Source organism: Hydra viridissima, unplaced genomic scaffold, assembly GCF_058129835.1.
Source record: "Hydra viridissima isolate aposymbiotic clone 2 unplaced genomic scaffold, HvirCarnegie_v1 scaffold_8, whole genome shotgun sequence".
NCBI classification, from domain to species: Eukaryota; Metazoa; Cnidaria; class Hydrozoa; order Anthoathecata; family Hydridae; genus Hydra; species Hydra viridissima.
This window is the reverse complement of record NW_028324307.1, coordinates 12,251,194-12,273,293: the sequence shown is the minus strand read 5'-3', so window position 1 is coordinate 12,273,293 and position 22,100 is coordinate 12,251,194. Positions and strand designations below refer to the sequence as shown.

General features: G+C 30.7%; 4 pseudogenes across 1 annotated transcript; all 4 read left to right on the top strand.

The window, feature by feature from the left end:
* Positions 1-4,239: 4,239 nt before the first annotated feature.
* On the top strand, positions 4,240-5,485 carry LOC149885154 (uncharacterized; annotated as a pseudogene).
* A 1,282-nt stretch (positions 5,486-6,767) lies between these two features.
* LOC145201004 (zinc finger BED domain-containing protein 6-like) lies at positions 6,768-7,673 on the top strand (annotated as a pseudogene). Its single transcript, XR_016455063.1, has 2 exons — positions 6,768-7,172; positions 7,350-7,673. The product of XR_016455063.1 is annotated as a zinc finger BED domain-containing protein 6-like (transcript).
* A 182-nt stretch (positions 7,674-7,855) lies between these two features.
* Positions 7,856-9,299, top strand: LOC149885153 (zinc finger BED domain-containing protein 4-like; annotated as a pseudogene).
* A 2,143-nt stretch (positions 9,300-11,442) lies between these two features.
* On the top strand, positions 11,443-12,062 carry LOC149885152 (uncharacterized; annotated as a pseudogene).
* Positions 12,063-22,100: the final 10,038 nt, after the last annotated feature.

The window sequence follows — 22,100 nt, the reverse complement described above, 5'->3', positions numbered from 1 at the left end:
GATCTCAGCAGTTTTATTTTGATAACATGAATAAGTATTGGTCAGAATCTGACTGGGTTGCAAATACCAGAATGACAAAAGAAGCATTTCTATACTTATGTTCAGAATTAACAATATATGTAAAAACAAAAGACACTAACTATAGAAAGAGTGTTTCAGTTGAGCAGAAAGTTGCAGTAACTTTGTATTTTTTTTCTGGGTCTTCTGACATTCGAACCATAAGCAACCTTTTTGGTCTGGGTCGTTCAACAGTATGTGAAATAATTCACTTGGTAACAAATGCAATTGTTGATAACTTACTACACAAATATATATATTTACCTCGAGAAGCAGAGGTAAAAGAAATAATGAAACAATTTGAAGAGATTTCGAGCTTTCCACTTGTTGTTGGTGCAGTTGATGGGTGCCATATTAGAATAAAAGCACCGAAAGAGAATCCAGAGGATTACATTAATCGTAAAGATTATCATTCGATTATTCTTCAAGGTTTTGTTGACAGCAGATATCTTTTCAGAGACATATTTGTTGGCTGGACAGGCAAGTCTCACGATTCTCGTGTGTTTAAAAACTCCCCTTTATACTTAGAATGCCAGCAAAAAAGTTTTCTACCAAGTCAGTTCTCAAGGAACATAGCAGGAAAAAAAATATCTCCTTTAATTTTAGGGGATTCTGCATACACTTTGGAAGAATGGCTAATGAAACCTTATTCAGACCGTGGGAATCTTTCAAGAGAGGAAAAAAGTTTTAACTTTTCACTGAGTAGATCTCGTGTAGTAGTGGAGAATGCTTTTGGTAGGCTTAAAGGAAGATTCCAATGCATCTCCAAACGAATTGACACATCTATTGAAAATTCTGTTAAAATAGTAAGTGCATGCTGCATTCTTCATAACTTTTGTGAAATCAGTAATCAGAGCTTTTCTGAAGAGTGGTTGCAAGGTAGTGAGGTTAATATGAGCACTGGAAGAAACGATTCTGTTCAAATTGAAGCAGAAGTAATTCGGTCTGCAATAAAACAATATATTTCAAGTTGTGTAAACTTTATTAGTAATTCCAAGACATAGTTTTTCATAAAATTAGGATTTCTTTATTTTAAGAAGTATTAAGACTGCAATAAATATTTGCAATGTTTTTTTACAACTCAATTGTACAACTTAAGAGATGACAAAATACACATTTCCTCTAAGATTATTGAAAAAAATTACAAAAATAACACAAAATAGAATCAAAAACATAACAGAAATAGTATTTAGTCTCTAATAAACAAGATGTGTGGAATAAAGGTTCATTCCAAGAAAAAGAACAAAAAAATGACAATTAACTATATATATATATATATATATATATATATATATATATATATATATATATATATATATATATATATATATCCAATCTCTTTTATAATCTCCAAAATTCTAATTCATCACCATTCAACAACCTTTTAACATCTTTATCATTCCTTACACGTACATTGGGAAGTTTTATTATAACTATATTTTGACTGAAATTATAGTTAAAATCATCCAGAATTAATGCAGTCAACTTTTCCATACTCATCACAAGCAATTCTGTTTCAATAAAAAATTCATCTCCTTTTTCTCTCACTTTTAACAATACTGTACTTTTATCTTTTTTATCAGAAGAACTATTTTTAGGTGCACTTTCAAATAATGTTGAAAAAAACTCTTTATCTGTCTCACCTTGCGCTTTTATAAAACTTTTCATGTTTGCATCAAGTTTTTCAAATAATAACTCAGCTGAACTTCTTTTTTTTTTGTTTTTATTAAAAAAATAATTACCACTGGAAGTTGTTGTTGATCCTTCAGGTAAAGTCTTAGCTGCATTATTGACTGGGCTATCACAAACAAAATTTATTTCATTTTTAAAATCAATTTCATCAGATTTAGGTTGCTCAAAAGTAGCGTTATCTGTAATTGTTAGCAAAGAAAAACTACCAGAGGAGCTTGTTAAATGTGTTGGAAAAGTAGTTGGTCTTCCTCTCAAAACTCCATCGATTTCATTAAAACAAGGTACTTTATGTGCAGATGCTCCAGTAGCATTTCTTTTATTGTCCATATAACTTCTATATGCACAGAGAAGAGTGTGTATTCTTGTTTTACAAGAATCTCCATCTCGGTCTAAGTATCCTGCTGCTTTGACATATACAGCCACATCATCCCATATTTTCATCTTTCTCGTGCATGACTTTAACTGTTCCTGAATATTTTCTTCTGACCATTTCAGTATAAGTACTTTTGTTTCGGTCTCATCCCAATGTCGAGACCTTTTGACAACTTTTTTTTGTGTATTCATTAAAGTATTTTATATAAGCTATTTGAAGAAAATGCTGTTATTAAAACACAAATCATACTTACAATACACATAAATATATACTTAAATGTATCATATATGATGTAAGAGAGATATAAAGGGAGAATATTTAAAAAAATCGTATACAAATAATTTCTTTTGATTTATATACTATATATATATATATATATATATATATATATATATATATATATATATATATATATATATATATATATATATATATGTGATTAGTAAAAGACTTCTTCACTCAAGAGTGCTCAATAGCCTGCTTGCAAGAGCAATTACATAGAAACTTTAAGTACCAACGAAGTTGTCATCCTTCGCTGTATCTTATATATATATATATATATATATATATATATATATATATATATATATATATATATATATATATATATATAATTACTATTCTCAATTTTTCATTAAAACTTTTTTTTCATGGAGATTTATAAAACCACTCGGCTTCCAAATATTTAAAGCTTTTAAATAAAACAACCTCGCGATGTTGTCTTATTTAGTTATGGTTTTTTAAACTCATTTATTTGAAACATGGTTTTAAAAAGCAGTGTGAACGGAAAAATGCGTCACAAGTTTAAATAACCACGATTAAAACAAGTTTTATTTTTGGTGTGAATGGGGTATTAGTTTTACTGAGAATTTTTATTTTATCATATCTATTCTAAAAAACGAAAAACAGAAAGTTATTATAGAGCAACTTATTGTAAGAATAGTTTTGTTAAATAAAAAAATATTTATATTTGAAATTTATGTAAATATGTAATATTCCGTTATTTTTATGAAAAAAATCTTATGTTAAACAAAAAAACTAGATTTTTATTAGAAAACTATATATTAATCAATATTTGAGCTCAAGATATAAAACTTGATTATCATCAGTTTCTTAATTTTCATGTAACCATTCCTTAATTCCGCCGCCATCTTGGGAGGCCAAAACTGGGTTCAAAAAATTTCTTCGTATACGCTATCCAGTTATATTTTGAGATCAGTGGTAATAACTTGACGCAGATTTATTTAAATTCTGCACGTTAGTTAATTAACTATTTTGTAACCAATGCCCATGAGAATTATGATAATACTTTCACCGTTTACTGTATTCATAATCTGTATCATCTTCCTGATGATGTTGAATATTTTTAATTGCCTCTTGATGCCTATTGTTGTTTTCAATTCGAAAATTACTTACAAATTATAAAGAGTCTAGTGCATGGTAAAAGAAATCCATTAAAAGAGATTATAAAACGATTTGATGAGTAAAAGGGTACATTACAACAAAATCCAACTCATATTACAAAACTTGATTGCGCTGGAAACTCTTGGTTTCTTGCAGAAAATTATGTGTGCTTTATAAAAGAAACTTTACCAAACGGTGAACTGGTTTAAAATGCCTCTAAAAAGGCTGAGCTAGATAATTTTTTCACAGATTCTATTGATTCTAATAAACTAAACATATTCGTCATAAAAAGAAAAAAAACATTCATTGGAGAAAGTAGATGGTGTAGACATTGTATAAAGAAAATGTGCTTGTTTGATGCATGAAGATGATCAAGTTGTTATACCTTAATTATATTGACAATAAAATTGTTTGTTTGTTTTTATAGCTTATTTTATATCTCAGTTCCTAGGTTATAATTTTTGGAGCCGTTTGTCCAGCTCTTAATGTTTGTTAAATTACTAACCCCAAGTAAAAATAGATATACTTGGAGTGTGATGCTGTTTTGACGTTTCAGTATTGTTCTGAGCTACATTTTTGTAGAATTAATTGTTTAAAAATTCATTATTCTGTTTTAAAATTGTTTTTTGAGCTGTGGTTGAAAAATAACATTAATTCTTTCAAAATTTGAATAAATATACAGTTTTAATAAATATTTTATCTTTAGACTCTTCAGCACTATTGTGATTGTTGAAAAAAACTAACCAACCAAAACAGTAGTTCCAGCTCACTGGGTTGACTCTAGTAGTTCTGTTGTATATTTTCCTCCAAATGGGTACAAGGTAGTTGATATGTATATCGCAGAGTGTGCTGAAACCGAACCAGGATGACAGGAATTTGAGCTTGTTGAGTACATATTTGAGCTTGTTGATTCTGGAACATTAGAAACATGTAACCAGATGTTACATTTTCAAACAGAAGATGAGGCTGAAAATTTATGTAGTTTTTTTGACGTTTTTATAAATGTTTTCCAGAACATATAAATGTAAATTTTTTTAAACATCACATTTTTGTTATTTAGCAATAAAAAAAAAATAAAAACAAATAATAAAGCTGTAAATCTAGTGATAGATTTCACTTCCACACCTAAATCATCTTTTCAACATTTTACACTTAATGATATTTTGGAAACACCTACGAAGTCTTCAAAATTCAATATTGCATCAGCGTTCAAGCAAGATCATACTTGTAAAGCCACAAATTTGGTTGAGAAGCCTTTAAAAGTGGGAGATGGCGGTTCCTCATTTATAGAAATGTCAAATAAATGTAAGTTGAGGTTACCAGCAAAAAAACTGTTTATTGAGTTGTAATACATTCTTTTTTTTATGTGAGATATTTATTGCTAGTATTAGTAATCTGTTCATAGTGACAATTAAAGACTTTTTTAAAATTGTAACTTTAAAAAGAAAACATTTTTGTAAAGTTGTTTTGTTAGTATAAATCAACCTTTCTTACTGTATACTTGCTATCTTTTGTGTACTTGTTTTTATTACATTTAAAATAAAACATGTTTTATTGTCAGTGTGAATGAGTTATTGGTCGTTACTTAAATATACATTTTAAAACATATTCCATTATAAAATGTATTATTTAATATTTTAAAAAAAGTAAAGCTTTTAAAAATAAAATGTTACAAAAATTAAATGATTATTAGAATTTCAGTATGCAATATTCAAAGAGTTGGAAAATGAACTTACGCTGATCAAGGAAAACCGAAAAAAGATTATTGACCGCTTGAATTTACTAGAAGGTAATTTTGCTAGCGTAACAGGAGTATCAAATAATAGAATTGAAGCAGACATAATTATGAAGCCTATTGACTCATTGGAGGAGTTTGATGAAGAGGAAATTAGGTTAAATTTTAGTAAAGTAGCAGGGTTGCAGAAGGCATTTTTAAGTTTTACTTTAATAGATTCTTAAAATACTGTTTCTTATTTTAAAATAGTTTTTGCTACACACTGTTTTCTTTAAGTTCTATAGTTTGTGTCATCTCTTTAGGCTCTGTAATTTGTGTCATCAATATAAACTGTGATAGCTTAATTTTCTGATTGTAATTACGTGAAGATACCATGTCTATTCAATTTTATTATGGAGGAATAAAAAACATTGAAGACATTTTATATAATTGATAGGGATGGACCGAAGCTTCGGCTTTGGCCAAAGCCAGGAGTTTTTTTGCCGAATCATTGTCTTCGGCGAAATTTTTTTCAGTTTCTAAGCTATAGTCCGGAATCTTTAATTACGTAAAATTTTTTTTTGGTATATCACAGTATACTTTGACAAACCAAATATGATATAAATGAAACCAGCTCCGGGTCTTGGGTTGTGGCAAGGTTGTGCGCAACACAAATGCGACAAGTTGCTTAGGGTGGCAAAGAACGGAACGAGAACAGTAAGAAAAAAAAGTTACTTTAGTTGAAACACATTGATTTATTATTTTGATTTTTATATTCACTAAATCAAAACTGATTTAAACTGTTACGTTAAAGTAAACTTTATTTCATTAAACTTAATAACCCTAATAATTTCTTCAGCTAAAACTTGCTGCTAATTTAAATCAAATAAAGTTATGATCACTCGACCTTTGTAATAAAATTTATTAATGCTTTAGGTAGTTGTAAAATATTGAAAAATAATTTAAATTAACTCTAACATTTATTTAATAATTTCTAAAGACCGAGTGATATTAAATTATATATATTTTAAATATTAATTTAAAATTTAAAATTGAATTTGGAAGAAAACCTAGCATTTGAAATTACTTAGCTGTTACTAAATCCTCTGGATTTTATGTCATAAAAAACATAGCGCACGAAAGTTGAGAGATTCTTGAAATTTTTTAAAAAAATATACAAATAAGTTAATTTTAAAGCACGAAATATTTTTTTTTAAAATTTTTTCGTGCAAATGAAAGTTTGTTTTACAATGATTACGTCAAAAAATAATGCGCAGAAAAACTCAATTGAAATTTAAATCAATTGCGTTTGATTTTTGATTTTGTATGCTGGATCATTAGTAAAAGTAAATATACTTTCCGTACAAATAAGGGTTAATTGGCTATTTACTATTTCAAATTATTTTTTAATTTGAATATGAATATTGTTTGTTTCAGTAAATTTTATTAAAGGTAAGAAACTAATTAAACTTCATATTTCAATTTTGAGAACTGCTATCATAACTTTTAGTAATCCATTAGCGCATTATGGCTACCTCATCGCGACGTAAAAATCCCTTATGGAATTATTTCAAAGTGAGTGATAAGGATGTTGGTAAAGCAATCTGCATACTTTGAAAGAAGATTTTGTCTAGAGGAAGTAAAGACGCACACAATATGCCTACAACAAATTTACAAAACCATCTGAAAAAAACGTATTACAATATACATAGCATGATGCTTCCTCAGACAAAGACTGTTAACCAAGAATTTTCACCACATCCAAAGCAAAAGTCTGTAAAACAATTTTGCACTACTCAAACAATATGCTCAGATAAAACAAGCTCTGTTGAATCAGTGCAAATCATTACCAGCACAGCCACAGATGAAACGCAGGGAGGTTCACATTTGCCTAATAACTCAGTTCCTTCTTTTCAAAAAGCATCGAAACAGGTAACTCAGATAACTGTAACTAAATTCATTTACTATTCAGAATTCAAGACGTTGTAATGAGATGCGGGCAAGTCTTGTCAAAATGAGGGGGAATGATACATACTTCTATCACTGAGATCCTTCACTGTTCATTGTTAGTTATTAAATAATATCTTTTATTCGTTGAATTTGTTTCAGGTCTCTCTGCGGGAGATTTTGCAAAGAAAAGAATCGGTAAAACTTGACAAATCAAAGGCTCAAGTTATTACCAAGCTTATTGGAGAAATGATATGTTTAGACTTGCAACCAAACTGCATTGTTGAAGATAAAGGTTTTACCAGACTTTAAAAAATTTAGCTCCGAAATATACAACACCTAGTCGAAAGCATTTCTCCACGAAAGTCATTCCGCTGATGTGTGAAACCATAAAAGCCAAAGTAAAATATGAGCTGGATCAAGCAGATTTTTTAAGTTTAACTAGTGATGGTTGGACCTGTCTGCACACAATTTAATCGTATTACAGTTTAACTGCTTGATCTGTGACCCACGAATTTATAGTTAACCATGTCATCTTATAAGTTACAAACTTCCCTGAGTCGCACACAGAGCACAATGTAAGCAAATTCATAAATGAAGCGCTACAAACATGGGAAATTCCCCATGAAAAGATTCATGGAGTTTTAACTGAAAATGCAGCCAATGTAATGGCTGCCATTACAGAGTCAAATTTGGGTGATAAACATCTGCCATATCTGATGCATACTTTACAACTTTGTATTAAGAAAAAGATCTTTAGAGAACAAGGAACAATAAGTGATGCAATTGCTGTTTTTCGAGTATTAGCAGGACATTTCCACCATTCATCCAGTGCTGTGACTAAACCAAAGGAAATTTAAAGTCAATTAAAATTACCAGAGCACAAAATAATTCAAGATGTTTCCACAAGATGGAATTCAACATACTATATGCTTGAGAGGTTCATTGAGCAGAAAAAAGCTATTGCATTGTATTGTGTAACCAGAACTTAAACAAATGCAAAGAATCCTACAAAAAATCAATGGCAACTTGCTGAAATGCTTGTATGCATATTAAAACACTTCGAAAGTGCTACAAAAGAAATGAGTAAAGAAACTGTATGTACATCAGACGTTATACCATTTATCTATGCAATAGAAAAGCTTCTTGAGTATGCTTGTGACACGGCAACTGAAATCAAAATTGTTGTTTATGAACTTAAGAAATATTTTAACTGTCGTTTTCAAAAATACAAGGGTAATGTTTTTTTGAAAGTTGCAATGATGCTTGATCCTCGTTTCAAGTTAAAGTTTGTTGAAGAAACGAATCATAATAGGTTTAAAGAAATTCTCTATCTAGAGTTCTACCAATTTTGTTCTGAGTCTCATTCACAACAAGTAAAAGAAATTGACTTTAGTGTAGCAAGAGGTAGTGGATCAGACTCAGAAGGATCATTAAATTCATTTTCAGAATCTAAATTTCATGAGTCCGACTCAGATTTTGTTGGGAAATGGGAAAAACTCAAACAGTCAAAGAAAAATGGTAAGAAAAAAAAATCTATTTATGATTTACGTGTTGTTTATACATTAAATATATAAATTAAACGGAATTATATTTCAATTTCTATATTTCATGTTACTTTTTTTAATTTTATGAAATACTTTTGATTGCCTATGCCCAAAATTATTTATAATTTATCAATAAGCAGTTTTTTTTGTATCTCCATTCTTTATTCTTTATAGTTAAAAAGACGGATAAGAGTCTTCTTTTAATATGTTTATTTGTTTAAAGATTAATACTTTTAAAATATAAACCTAACATTGTCACTTATAATTTATGTATCAGCACCGATGAAGTCAACTTCTACTTAAGCCTTCGAATACTGCCAAAGAATGAATGCCCTTATAAGTGGTGGGGTGCATACCGTAACACTTGCTCTGATAAAGATACTTACAAGTTGGATTTGTCGAAGTTTTCAAAGAAAGTTTTGTGCGCGCCTCCTTCATCCGTAAAAAGTGAACGCCTATTTAGCACAGCTGGAACATATTTGAAGCAAAAATAAACTGGCTATTACCAGAGCATGGAGAGCAGATTGCATTTTTAAACTATAATATGCCTACTTTCATGGAATAAATTATTATTAAGTAAATAATAGACTTCGTATTTCAACTGATTCATCTTTTTTAACAAAGTTTAACACAAATACCAAATTTTATGTTCAAATTAAAATAATAACTATTTTTACATATGTTTACATTTTTGTCAATTCTTTCAAAGTATTGACCCTAGATTACTTTAAGAATCAGTAAATGTCTAAGTCATTTATTGCAGGCTGCGGAGTATTGTGGTATGTGTTATTAAAATGTGCTTGTATATTTACTTCAACTTAAAATTCTATTTAGTTAGATTCAATAGTTTTGGTTTGTAATTAATAGACGCTATAGCAAGGAATATTCCGACGCGAAACTGTACTGAATGTGATGTTCAAAAAGAAATTGTTCGTTATATACATGGGTCGAACGATAGTAATGGCGGTCGTAAAGAACGAAAAGAAAGAAAAAAATAAATTACAACGATTAGTGATATTCCCGATAATCATCTGCAAATGAAGAATAAAATTTGGAGATTTTTACAATTAAAGTATGAAATAAATACAGTAAAATTGTATTTGAAAAAGATCTCTTGTGTAGTGACGTTAAAATGTTGCTGCTAATAATCGCGCCGCTCATTTTGCATAAACACAAATTGCCCAAATAGTTTTTCTTATTTGGAGACTATTTAGTTTGCAATAGAGATAAATATCCAGTGGAAGTCATACTATTAGAGGCACACCTGGCGGATTTCTAACAAGTCTTTCTAATTGTCAAAACCAGTAAATAAGTTTAACTTCTCAAATTGATGACACGCCAAACAACTGCTTAACTAAATAATAAACTTCAAGATTTGTCTGTCGTTTTAACATTAGATATTAAGAATTAAGTCCTATATATATAGAGCCCTACAAATAGCCTATACTTTTTAAAAAATTGCCAATATGAATACACTGGCTGACCGTTAACGGCACGTGCCACTATAAGTTCACTAGCTGACCATTCACAGCACATGTCGCTATAGGACGATTGAATGACCGCAAAACTTAACTGGTCCATAAGCGCCGCGCCGCTAATGGACCAGTAGCGTTGCCTCTACTGGACCTCTATAGGTCCTCCAAACCATGTCTGCTGGGCAGTGTTTCCCAACGTGGGGCGTAGGAAATTTTCAGGGTGCAATGAAAAAAAAAGGACATTTTCAGTATAAATTTAACCACATAGTCGAATCTTCAGGAAACGGCCATTATGAAGTGCATCATGCAAAATTTTTTCGCTGAAATGCATTTAGAAAACTAAGATTAGCTTCGGCAAACTAGGATTCGGAAAACTAATTCGAAAAACTAGGATTTGATTTGGAGAACTAGAATTTGGACTTGGATTTTCAGTTGCTTGTATCGTTCTGTCAAAGTAGTGCTGTGCTTATAAGAGCAGTGCTGTGCTCACTAGAAATAAAAGCAGTTGTTCAAATTTATCGTTGTTTTAAAGTTTTTAATACATTTTGTAAATAAATATAAGTGATATAATTGGTCAGTAAATATAATTGTAAAAGTTATTTATTAATTATTAAAAATTTAGATGCCTCACAGAAAAATAAAGAAATATGTAATGATTGTTACGAAAACAGTTCCCTCTGGACAATCATTTCAAAGGCTAGTTGAGAATGACGACTAGCGATTGCGGAATAAGCAATTCCCTTCGGAGAATCGCACGAAAACTTATTGCGAAATTATTCCCTTGAGAGAATTATTGTTTGATGCCATGACCCAGAAAAACCTTTTGGGGGTATGATTGTACTCTCACTGGTGGTTACTAGGTTATAAGTCCCAAATTCTGGTTACTCCGTCCGTGGAAGAAAATCCATTCTCAAATTTGCATAAAATCGCATTAAAAATAGTACAAAATATTTAACTCTAGAGCAATAAAACTTAATTTTTTATAACTTTTACTTTCATCCACTTTATAAATTTTGACAGAATGTGTTAACTAAGTTGTTTTGGGAAGAAAAAAAAATTGGAGCTTTTTTTAATTTAAAAAAGAATATACAAGTTATTTGTACCAAAAAAGTTAAAAAAAAAAAATTCGAACTTGCTTTTTTATAAATTATTATGATAAAATTCTCAGAAAAAGCTTGAGCATTAGTTATTTTCTCCATTTTTTTCATAGATTTAGTATCTAATTAACAAAAAATGCCAAATCGAGCAAAAACCCACGAAGAGAACAAAAAGACTGTTTGATTCTTGTGTCTTGGCAAGACTAGTCGCTTTTTAACCAGCTTCATGAAAGAAAAAATGCAACAAATTCTGAAGCAGCCAATTGACTTTAATGATCCAAAAGTCCCAACTGGTATTTGTGAGCGTTGCCGTTCCAACCTTAGGAGGCTTGAGGAAGGGAAGCTTCAAACCCAACTACAGCTGTTTGACTTCTCCAATATCAAAGTCCGTCGAGTTACAAGAGATTCAGTTTGTGATTGTTTGATTTGCTCAGTTGGCAAAGCAAAGCACAATTCCCCACACCCAGTCATGGCAACCCAAAACCCTAAAGCAAACAGAACTCAGTTGAAAGAAGATGTTCTCAATGCTTTTCAATAGTTGGCAAGGGTCTTCCACACAATCGTTCAAAGTCCACTTTGCGAAAGAATTTAGCAGAAGTTGTGTTAAAGGACTCTGTTGCAGCTGAAAGAGTTGCAGCATCAGTCATTGCCCACAAGGAAGATTCACCCCATGAAACAGTTCTTCTTCGCAGACCAGAGGGAATAGGAGGCCACTCTATTCCAGTTCTTCCAGATAACATTGTATTAGATATTTAAAGTTTTAGCTTCATGTTTTAAGTCTATGTAATGCATAATAGTGTAAAATCTTTCTTAACTATTTCAAAGGTTCATCTATAAGAGCAAGAAGACTTTTCAATAAAGAACCAATATTGACAGCAAAAGATCTTGTTTAAATGCAACACAACACAGGGCTGTCCAATTCTGGTGTGAAAAAGCTGGTCTCAACACTAAATCAAGTTATTTCAAGTCGGATTGTAGAAAAGAACTTCCTCTCTAAGTTTGACCAGTTGAGCAAAAAACTTGGATCAAAGTTGCAACTGACAAGGGCACAATTCAGGTGGATAAACTTGTCATTCACTGCAAAGACTTAAAAGCTCTTTGTTAACAAGTTCTTGAAACTAGAAACCTCTCTGATGACTGCATTATAAAGCTGGGAGTGGATGGTGGTGGTTGTTTTCTAAAAGTAAGCTTTGGAATCATGGAAAAATTTTCAGTTTTAAAATCTCCGCCACCAAAACGACTTCTCACTAATTCTCTGGCCAAAGATTCTGGTGTTAAGCGTCAGTTACTGATTGCCATTTCTGAAGATCTCCAGGAAAACTATACCAATGTCAAGCAAGTTTTTGATCTGCTGAACATTGAAAAACTTCCCTTTACTTTGTCCTGTGATATGAAGCTGGCAAACATCATTTGTGGTCTACAAGCACATTCCAGTGAACACCCATGCTCTTGGTGTGACATTTCATCAAAAGATCCTGCAAAGCGTGGATCTCTGAGAACTTTTGGATCAATCAGAAGAGAATCATTTCGACTGATGCTATCATCAAGAAAGCAAATTTATTCAGAAACTCCGTTCATGAACCCATCATCAATGCCTCAGATGCATCTTTTGTTCTTGATGCTCTTCCACCCACGGAGCTTCATCTGTTGCTTGATGTCGTAAATCATCTTCTACAGTCTCTTTCAAAAATTTGGACACATGCTCCTGAATGTCTGGCGTTACTTCATATTCAACAGCAGCCATTTCATTGTGGACAACTGGCTGGAAATGAGTGCAGGAAGCTTTTGAAGAAAACAAAATAAAGTTGCAAAATCTTAAATTATAGCCTTTTAGAAAAACCCCTTCAAATTGAAAAGATTAAACCATCTGTAAAAATAACATTAAAAAAAATGCCGAGCTAAAATAACTTACTAATAATTTAACATTATTTGAGTTATTTACAACTGACATAGGTTATAACAGTGTAAGGCAGAACCATTTTACTCGACAATACTAAATTCAACACAATACGTTATTAGTTACTGACACAAAATAATAACACTTCATCATGCTTTAAATTGACGAAAAAGTAAAGCTAAATTCTTCTTATATTTTTTATAAAATGAACTTTAATTAATTTGATTAATATAAAGCGTAAATTATACATGAATTATAAATTTTTTGTATCCCCTTGATACATGTTTCTTAAAAAAAGGAAATTGTCTTCAAAACATTAAATGCGCACAACTAAGTAAATTTATTTCAAATATATGACCATTTTTACATCTGGCCTCATTGTTTCAATAGTTTTTAGTAAACGGTAATTGCAACCATTTACTAAAAATTCCTTTTGTTACTCGAAAATTAATTCACTTAAATATTTTGACGCTAATAAAGGACCTCACTTCCACGTTTTTGCTTTAATGGTGGTGAGGAGAATAGAGTTATCTTTATTAAGGGTTATCAAGTTTTTGATGGAGACCTTTTACCAGAATAATAAAAAGCAAAACAATGATTTACATTAAAAAAAATTTTTTCTTTTTTATATATATAAGAATTTTTTCTTTCAAAAGGAAATGAAAACTAAGCTAATTAGTTAGTTAAACACCCCATAAAATTTCAGTTAACTTGATATTTGACAAATGCGCAAAACTACAATATTCACCCCCCGTTTAAAAATTTCCCTATGTTACGTACAACATATAATTAGGCATAAAATAGAGAAAATTTTTAAAAAATTTAACTACTTGCATATATTTATATAATTTTAACTGACAAAAATTTACAATAAAGATAATCAGGTTATTTTTTATAAAAGGTATAAATGCGTCAATCGTAAATCTTAAAGGAAAAAAAATGAAATTATGATACCATAACAACAAAAAAAAAAAAAAAAAAAAAAAAAAAGGAAAAAAACACCACATAAAAATTTAAAACCGATTTACCTCCATAAAGTTGCCTATTTTGACATGGCAGTTAATATTAACATCTATCGAAGATGTAACTATAAAATCTGTTTCGAAGTTTAAAAGGATTAACAATACTAATATATATATATATATATATATATATATGTAAAATCAAATTAAGATTTCAACTGCATTTTTAGCATAATGTTGTCTTGGCTTTTAGTAAATAAAAATAGCAGTAAGTTCCAATAATGAAACTACCTAACATTCATTTTTTACAATAGTCGCCAACGTGAAAGCGTCTATTGCTAAATATGAATATCAACACAAAACTCACAACAATAATACATAACAATAGAATATTTACACTCTTGATCCTAAAATCCAGCGAAAATAACAAACCAATTTAAAATATAAAAGGAAAATTAGATAACCAATTTAAAGTTAAATATATTTATCTTTTCACAAAACATTTAAATACATAAAAGTATATTGGTTTTTATGTTAAATGATATATTCAATTACTTCAAACTTAGGACATTAAAACACCCTAGATTTAAAGATCATTGCATACTCTCTCACATACATTACGCTAAACATTAAGTGACATGATTATTGTTTCCAGAGTAATTAAAAAAAACTACACCCCACAACTTAATTCTGAAGCAGTAACACCGCCTGGCACTAAATGCTGCCAAGTCACACCTCTGCTATAAATACACAGCTTGGCTGGCAAGGTTATCAATCTTGCTCAATATAATGCCAAGTCACACAACTTTGAAAACATGGAAAGAACATAATTTAAACTATAAACAAATATGGTTTTATAGAAAACATATAAACACATTTTATAACAATATTAAATGACAGATATTTATCAAAAAATATGAAAAAAAAAAAATAATAATGATAAATAAAGTTATGCATACAAAATGTGCTCACAACCTTCACACAGTAAATTTTCGAAATGAAAATCTAAAGACTATAAACTAAGAACTTTAGAAAATATAACATTATTTGTGTATCACCTTTCACCTACCATAACTTGAGCGAGATGTTTATCAATTTTAAAAAACAAACTATTAAATGCTCTTCACCATGCAACATATAGTTCACCATGAGAGAAACATGGTTTTTTGAGATATATCCCAACTCTATCAAATGTTTGACCTTGACTTTTATTAATTGTCATTGAATAAGCCAATCTTACAGGAAACTGACGACATTTCAGAATAAAAGGTAAATTAGAACCTGATTGAGCCAACTGAATTCGAGGAACAAAAACCCTTTCACCACCAGAAACACCTGTCAAAACCTCTGCATCAATATAAATATTTTGAAGAGCACAAACTTTCATTCCAGTACCATTGCATAACCCAGCTTTGAGATCTATATTTCTAAGTAGCATAATTACACAACCAACTTTCAATTTTAAACAATGAGGTGGAATACCTAAAGGAGTTAAGCTGTTCAAAAACTTAAAAGGGAAATTTATTTCTTTTACTGAAGTCATCAGTATCAATTTTATCAGCACTTAAAAAAACTTTGTTCTCAACCGGCAGACATTCAAACACTTCTCCATTGATTGATAATGAATCAACATTAGTTGTTGTTAAAATAACGTGTTTAGAATAATCATTTTGATCAGCATCTCCAAAAATCCTTTTAGGAATTGATTCATTTTGTCTAATAATTCACTGATTTGGTATTTCAATGCATCCTCTTTGACAGGTATTGTTCCATTCCCAAGTTTTAGTAGTCATTGGGAAAATTCACCTTTCCCATCTTGTACTCTCATATTTTCCAAAGAACATTTTATACACAATTCTACTATTTCAACTGGTTGTCCTCTTTTCACCACAGAGAAAATTTGCCTAAAGTCATCACCAAAAAGATTGATTTTTCCTCGGAACGGAAAGTTGTTGTTGCAAATATCTTTTAACAACCTAACAATTGCAATTAATTGTTTACATGTTCATGTAAGACATTATACTGCTCGCTTCGTAGTTTGTTTTGGTTATTTCTGATGAAAGCAAGGCCCTGGCCTTCAATTTTAGCATACGCACCAATAGCATATTGCTGAAACAGTTTTTTTCCATAAAATAGTGACGAAAAAAATTGTCTAACTGAAAGTTTATAATTGTAATACTGAGATAATGAAACATAATTTCTAACCAATGTAGCACGTTCAGGGTTGTGAATCAATGGATCATGCCAACCAGCATCACCCTTTGGAAAAAATAGAGGATAAACCATAGAATCTAAGTTAGCAGACATACTTGATAAAGTTTTAAGAGGTTGACCTCTTGGGTAAATAACATCTTCCCTCGAAGCAGGTAGTGCACCATCTTCACCAACAAATACAACTGCAACTTAATTATGTGAAGGGAGATTATAGCGACTTTTAGCAATTTATGCTGGAACATCATGATTCCAAAATATTTATAGCAAGATCATGTAGTAAACAGCACTTAAGACAAAAAATCAAATTAAGATAAAACAAATTCTATATATGGCAAAAAAATTTGTATTGGCTTTTAGTAAATGATTAAAGGCAGTGATTTTTGATAAAATTACCTATTTCTTCTTTTTAATAATAGACACCAACATGAAGATATGCCAAATGTCTATTAACTCAAAAGATAACAAAAAAAACATAACAGCAACAACACACAACAATAGCACATACCATAAGTTAATATAATATAACTTAAGTAAGATAACATTCATATATAACAAAACATAAGTAACAACATTACGCAAAATGTTATGAAAATACATTATTATGTATTTTTAGAACAATTTTTAAAAACAAAGGCTGGAAAACAGCTAGACCTAAAGCAGTAACACTTTGACACTAAACAATATCGTGTAACCCTCTGTTAAAAGTACATCACTTGGCTGGCAAAGTTGACAAATCTCGCTCTACACGTTTACCAAGTCACAGCACTTTGAAAACACGGAAACAACATAATATAAACACATGTACCAACTATAAACACAATAAATGTGTTTAAATAAGTATGTAAGGTTAAATATATACCTTATATACATATTTAAACACATTTTTAAAATAATTGCATAACACATAATAACGCATACAAAAACACTTTACATAGTTATAAAAACACATTGATAAAACAACTATAAAGCACTTATTACAACATACACATACATATGAAAAAAAGCATATATGCAAACAATAAACGTGTGCAAACAAATCGTCAGCTTATTTTCATGTTTCTGATGATGTATAGATGTTTTTCATACAATTTATTCATTTTTTTAACAATGTTAGGCTTCTGTTGTGTCGGCGGTGTGTATTTTTGCCAGAACTGTTCCACATTAGGGAATGTAATATAAGAAATTTAAGAAACAGTCATTTTTTTCTTTTTGATATGGAAAAATAGATTCCTCAGTACATCTCTCACACTTGCTAGACTTACTCCAGTAACATCTTCAACTGGATATTCAATTATAGGTATAAACTCCTTGTGTATAGTGCTATATTGCTGAGCTATTATTATTATTGTTAAAATATAGACAATCTAATTAAGCATGCTTATTCTTGAAACTTTGGCTCCTAGTAACTGCCCCAGTAATATTTTCAACTAGTTGCCCAAAGAGGTATGAAGTAATCCTTAATGTCTAATGGCATATTGTGAGACTTTAGTCATTAGACAATCTGAGCAGTTTTAGTATAAATTTTTATTCAAGTAAAAGAGTTTCTCACTCATACTGTAAGAGTGAAGCTGTAAAAAACCTAATTATGTCGGCTGAATGTCTAGAAATTTATACAGTTTATTCATCTTTTTAACAATGGAAATCTCAACAACGGTAATAATGGAAATCTCAACAACGGTAAGCCTCAGTAATAGAAAGAAAAAGCTATTTTGCAAAAACATGCGACAAAACATAGGGTAGATAAAATAAGAATCTAACATAACAACTCAGATTAAGAAGTCGCATAACACATTGTCAAATTTTTATAATGTCAAAATTGAATCATTCATATCAGGGTTATAGAGATAAGCCGCAGTTTGGCATTTTTAAAAGATGCTTTTGATTTAATTCTTGGAATGATTAATAAAAGAGGTTTGAATCCTTATTGTACAGTTGGCAGGGCCGGATTAAAGGGTGGGGGGCAACCAGGGCGCTAACCCGGGGCATGCCTTAAATAAGGGTAACAATAAAAATAGATGTATAAGTTATTATATTTAATATAAAGTTTATCTAAACTTTGTATTTTAGAGATTAATTATATTTAATTTATATATATTAAGTATATTAGCCAAATTCATATCGCGCGGTTTGTAGGGAAAAAAATAAAAATGGTAGCAAATAAATAACAACAAACTTTCGCATTGTCTATTTGCTTTAATGTAAATAGTTTCATTTGTATCAAATGTTAATCAATTTTATTAAAAATAGTGGTTTAAGTTGAAATTTGTGTCGTTTTAGAAAAAAATGGTTTAAATTTTTGAAAAATCTTTTTTTAAATGTAAACGGTTTTAATTACATTAAATGTTAAACTTATTTTATCAAAAATTTTTGTTTGCTTTTTAAGTTATATAAGGTCAAAATTGATTTAATCTTTGAATAAAGTAAAATGTGTAATGTGGCTCAAAGAAACTAGTAAATTAGTACGCATTTAATAGCTTTTATAATTTATTATCCATGTAAAAAGTTCAGCATTTTGGTCAAACTTCTATTGGATAGCATTTATTTTCAAAAATACATTAGGAACAGTTAGCATTAGCTGATCATCAACATTTTAAACAGTGATACAGAGTCTCAAAAAAAGACTTCGGCTTTGAAAGTCATATAGGGTGTAGGGATAGAGTCAGAAAGGGCATATAGGGTTATGAAATTGTCATATCCCTAATATATATATATATATATATATATATATATATATATATATATATATATATATATATATATATATATATGATTTACATATTAAGTTATAGCAGTAACATTTAGCACAAAAATTTAATTTTTTTAGAAAAATAATGTCTGAAAGACAAATCTTTTCGCAATTATGAAAGTGGATCTTCAAAGCGTAAGTCAGCTCAAGAAAAAGAGAAAAAAGCACAGGATTTTTGCAAAACCAAGAAAAATTAGTGCCTTTTTTAGTAAAAGATATGGAGATTTAGATTTTTTCAAAGTCACCACCTTGAACTTCAGCTATACTACCACCAGTTGAGGAGTTTCTATCGCAAGACATTGGTGACAATCAAACAATAGCTGAAGCAGATGAACAACAAGGAGCAACAGTAGCTAGGATGGCAAAAGCTGTAACAATTGAACATGAACATGAATCTATGCTTGGATTTGGGAATGATATTGGATTTTGGCCAGAATTAGCTTCAACAGATATGATAACATTTTGGGCAGAAAAGGGACCTACCTCGTTGTTGCAAAACTGTGATCAAGATACCCTAAGGAAATATTCAATATCACAGAAACAGGAAAAACCTGATGGCTCAACCTTTTTTCGGAAATGTACCTCAAATTTGTTCCTACGAAAAACAACAAATAGTGAAACATTTCAACGTAATTGATTATGCTTTTCCTCACACACAGGAAAAGTATATAGTGCTTTATTTGCAAATTGACTGGGTCCAAAAGTATCACTACTAATTTTTCAAGTTCTGGATTTTGCTATTGGAAACATGCCTCAGTGCGTGTCAGTGAACATGAATCATCTAAAAGCCATCTAGAAGCATAACTTTGGCACAACATGGCAAAAAGTCTGGAGGAATTTACCATGAGCTAGCAAAGCAGGAATCTGAAATATGTGTGTACTGGAATCAAATACTGCAACGTGTAATAAGTACTATAAAGTTCATTGCAGAACGAGGGTTAGCTTTTCGAGGTGATAATGAAACTGTTGGATCACCACACAATGGGAATTATCTTGGAATTTTAGAACTGCTGAATGAATATGACACTTTTTTTGCTGCTCACATTAAGATGCATGCGAATAAAGGAAGAAGCCATACCAGCTACCTGTCCTCCACTATTTGTGAAATTATAAATTTGATGGGCTCACAAGTTTTAAAGTGCATTTTCTGTTCTATCAAAAAATCAAAGTATTTCTCGGTATCTATCGATTCTACACCACATGAGGCTCATACAGATCAGTTAACTATTATAATTCGTTACATGGATATGGAAAAGTTAATACCGAATGAGAGATTCCTAACTTTTGTCCCTAATACAGGTCACACTGGTCGTGAAATGACAGAGGTATTATTGAAATATCTGGAATCGAATGGAATCAGTTTACATGACTGTCGAGGTCAATCATATGAAAATGCTGCCAACATAGCGGTAAATATTGCGGAATGCAAGCTTTGATAAAGGAACAAAATGACCTATGCATATATGTCCCATGTTGTGCACATTCGCTGAATTTAGTTGGTGAGGCAGCAGCAAATACATGTTCTGCAGTAGTGAAATTCTTTGAAGTGCACGTCTTCTTCACAGCATCACCTTCACGTTACCAAATCCTAACAGAAGCACTGTCTAGCTCTTAAGAAAAGACAAACAAGAAAAAGCTGCTGACACCTAAAGGATTGAGTGATACTCGTTGGTCATGCAGCCATGATGCAGTTAAGGCACTTGTTGTTGGATATGACAAGTTTAAGGTGGCTTTGGAAAAAATTTCAATAAACAAGGAGGAAAAGGATATTGTTCGCAATGCTGCTGCTGGTCTTCACAAGAACCAAAAAATGTGCAAGATCGAAATTGCGCTATATTCATTGTTTTGGAATGAGATAATGGAGCGATTCAATGCCACAAATAAGATACTCCAGAGTCCTGAAATGGTATTGCAGTCTGCAGTAGATAACCTTACTTTAATGAAAGCATTCGTGGAATCAAAACGAGAATGTTTTGCTCAATATGAAGAACGTGCAAAGAAATTATTTGGTTCAACTGAATATTCCCAAGCTCAACGTCGTCAGCGGAATAGAAATGTTCCCTCAATTCATTGGGTTATGAAACTGGAGATGAAGTTCAGCAATCCCCAAGTGATCAGTTTCGCGCAACAAGTTTTTTCCCAGTGATTGACCAATTTAATGTCTCACTTAAAGACAGAATAAATGCTTACAAGAATGTATGTGAGTATTTTGGCTTTCTGAATCGCCTTGATGAAATAAAACCAAACGAAATAATGATGTCTGCGAACAATTTGGTTAACAAGTACAAGCCTGACCTTGAAGAAAGTCTCGGAAATGAGCTAGCTCAATTTTCAGCCCTTCTAAAACTTTATATGGATGACTATGATGCTAATGCAAATGTGCCCAAAGAACTTTTCTTTTACAAAATTTTAAATGCGAATAACTTCATCTCAAGTTTTCGAAATATAGAAATCCTATTAAGGATGTACTTGGTCCTAATGGTCTCTAATTGTTCGGGAGAACGATCGTTTTCCAAATTGAAACTTTTCAAAATAGACTAAGGACCAACATGAGCCAAAATCAACTTTCTTATTTGACACTAATGAGCATAGAATCCGATTTACTACTGGAGATTACTTTCTCAGATATTGTGAAAACATTTGTTTTGCAAAAAGCTAGAAAGGCTTACATTTCCTTATAATCTTACAAATTTTTACAAAGTTGAACAAAATACATGTTTATATCATTGTATGTTTCATGTCTATTGATTGTTTTTACTTGTCCATAACTTGCTTTAGCATTACCCCCAATTTATATGATGGTCAAACCTTATGCGGAGTTACTTTAGATTATAACACATTACATTACAATACAATTTTAGTATCGGTAAACATTAGCTATGCTGGCTTGAAAATCTTTCTCGAGGGCCCCCACAAATTTCAGTGCTCCAGGGCTACACAATTATTTAATCCGGCCCTGGCAGTTTTTCAATTAT